Source organism: Triticum dicoccoides, chromosome 4A (assembly GCF_002162155.2).
Source record: "Triticum dicoccoides isolate Atlit2015 ecotype Zavitan chromosome 4A, WEW_v2.0, whole genome shotgun sequence".
Classification (NCBI taxonomy): domain Eukaryota; kingdom Viridiplantae; phylum Streptophyta; class Magnoliopsida; order Poales; family Poaceae; genus Triticum; species Triticum dicoccoides.
Window position 1 is genome coordinate 474,618,780 of NC_041386.1, and position 2,949 is coordinate 474,621,728.

The 2,949-nt window shown below is 46.8% G+C and overlaps 1 long non-coding RNA gene across 1 annotated transcript; it reads right to left on the minus strand.

The window, feature by feature from the left end:
* Positions 1-1,873: 1,873 nt before the first annotated feature.
* On the minus strand, positions 1,874-2,793 carry LOC119288987. The gene is made up of 2 exons (XR_005141381.1): positions 2,670-2,793; positions 1,874-2,586 (listed from the first exon to the last, which is right to left on the minus strand). It is a non-coding gene; the product is annotated as an uncharacterized LOC119288987 (long non-coding RNA).
* Positions 2,794-2,949: the final 156 nt, after the last annotated feature.

Genomic DNA, 2,949 nt, shown 5'->3' on the forward strand with positions numbered 1-2,949 from the left:
TTCTTCCCTCGAAATTAGGCGGTTCTTCATGGCGACCCGCGAACCCATTATCGGGTCGCACGTTTGCAAGTGGGTTGAACAACAGTTCCATGAATGTGGGACGCCGGTTCTTCACAAACTTTATTTTTGGTTCCCTTTCCAACATAGACGGTTCTTCCCTCGTAATTTAGGTGGTCCTTCCTGGCGACCCTTGAACCCATTATCGGGTCGTATGTTTTCAATTGGGTTGAACAACAGTTCCGTGAATGTGGGACGCCGGTTCTTCACAATCTATATCTTCGGTCCCCTTTCCATCATAGATGGTTCTTCCCTCGTAATTTAGGCGGTTCTTCATGGCGACCCGTGAACCCATTATTGTGTCTTATGTTTCAAGTGGGTTGAACAACAGTTCTTCTCAAACTCTATTTCCAGTTCCCTTTCCATCATAGACAGTTCTTCCCTCATAGTTTACGTGATTAAAACGTTTCTGGACACATCCACATGTAGACAACTCTGAGCCAAATAATTCGGGATGAATGGAGTAATTTATATAATGCTCATCTTGTGGAATACATATACAAAAATGTTGAAGTTCTAAAACTCACATCGTGAATATTTCACCAGGTTTTGGGCTTTTGGCGAAATAAAAAAAAGGGCGAACGCTGGCGAGGAGTTTTAGAGCTTAGGGGCAATCCAATACAACACAATAAGAGTGGCGCAAAGGGCGAACGCTGGCGAGAGCCACGTCCTCGTTTTTACTGTGTCGAGGTAAAAAAATTAAAGCCATTCAAAGTGGAAAAGCACATCGAGCCCCACGTCCCACCTCCCTCTCATCCCCACGCACGCGACCTTTCCTCTCGTCGCTCTCGAGCGCTCTCACTCTCTCTCTCTATCTATCTCTCTCATCCTCTCTCCACCTCTCGGCCGCCGGCTGATTCCGGCCATTGCCGGCTGTCTCCAGCTCCGCCCAGCACTCCCTCGTGTTCTCCTCGATCCGGGCTATCTCCTCCACCCACTCGATGTGATGCTCGCACATTTAGTAGTCGTCTGCAATCTCAGGGCCCCTTTGTTTTCACATTTGATTTAATACTTCAATCTATAATCAACGATTCTACCTTTCTGATTGCTCTATTTTTAATCAACTCTAAATTCTTAAGGCATGCGCACCGCACAAGTATTTAAAGCTGGTAGGATGTTTCATATTTTGTGTGATGAAATTTATGTTTCAAAACATTATTGCAGAGTATGACATGGGCAGTGAAATCTCGGCCAAGGGCTATGACATTGTTCTTCTAAAAATGCTAACACAGAAATGACCTACTCATGAAGAATTCAATGATGGATTTAGGCTTCACAATTATATAGAGGCGTCTCTTTCACGGACTGAAGACATTATTCACCTCAACCTTACCTCAGAAATATGAGATCAACCGGTCGATCATATCCCTAACTTGCAAGAATACGATAATTTTATGCCTAAGGATATATATGCTCTCCGACTCTTTAAATTTGGCATTTTATGCTCTGCAGAATCACCAAAAGAAATACACATGCATGAAACTTCTATGCTTGCTCTGGTTTATCAACACTCTTGTTGCTGCAGTTCTATTGCCATATCTTGTATTTTTAACAACCAACATGCAACTATCGCTCTTTTGGACTGCATGTCTTCTCGCTAAAGTAAGAATCATGTCATACATAGACGTTAACTAATACGCTTGCTTGATTAGTGCGTATAATCCCGCTCAAAAGGCGCCACCAGATGGCGCCCCAACCACTAGTAGTGCATAAAGGGTCGCGCATACAGATAATGCGCTGAACATCCGTGCTACATACTTTTTTATTCCAGGCAAGTGCCATGCGGCCAACCAAAAAATTATACACGCTAAAAATAAAGCCAGAAAATATACGTTTATTTAGTTTAAATGATGGGATTAAATACTGAATTTACAAGAATAACTCTAAGTCAACCACAAAGTTTGATCAAATATTTATTTACAAAAATGTTTCAAAAGTGTGACCTGCACTAAGTCAGAGGCGTGGAAACAAAACACTAGTACTTCCGTATACTAGTGTACTAACCAAGAGCCGAACAAAAGGTATGAAGAAGATGCAGACGTGCTTGCACCTGAATGAATAACACGGCGTGCCATGTGGTAACATCACACTTCCAACGCCGGTTTGTTTTTCCTCCTACACCAGAGAGGATCCATTGACACTGGCGATGAGACGACAAGGAGGAATGGGAGCCAAGGACCTCGTCCATCCACGGCTCCATGCTTGCTCCATATGCTTGTGAAGGTCTTGCAGCTCGTCGTCTGCCTCGGCTGCGTAAAAGAGGAGGAAAGGAGGACAGCAGGAGCAGCCTGTGGCAGACGAGCCCATGAAGGAGCAATGCGCGGCGGGATGAGAAGGAGCCGGCGCGATCCCCACGCAGGAGGAGGGCGTGACCACCTCTCGTCGGAGGCCTGGGGAAGGAGCACGTGTCGTTGAGAACCTTGGCCTCCCCACCTAGATCTCGGCGGAGGTTGCCATTGTTCCCGGTGGTGGAGGCGACAGGCAGGCTGGATCCGGTCCGTTGGGCTCCATGTCCGTGTGCTTGAGAGCCTGCAGGTAGGGGATGAGGGATGAGCTAGTGCTCAAGCAAGTGGAGACGGTGGAAGATCATGAGGCAGTGGTTTCGGTGTTACGCATAGAGGAGAGGCAGAGGAGCGATAGACAGATTCACGGGTTGCACAGCAAGGGCCTGGTGCTACCACACGCGTGGAAGTGAGGTGAGAGAAATAGAGAGGGATCGATGGATGCCAACAAGGTCCTGTGCGGACAAAATTACTGTTCTGACCCTTAAGGCAAACTAAATCCCGATTTGACCTCGTTCCGAAAAAAATTTCGTTTCTGACCTTTTCTGGTGACGCCAAGGTCCCTGGCGTCTGGGTTACGAAGCAGACGCCGGGGTCCCTGGCGTCTGGC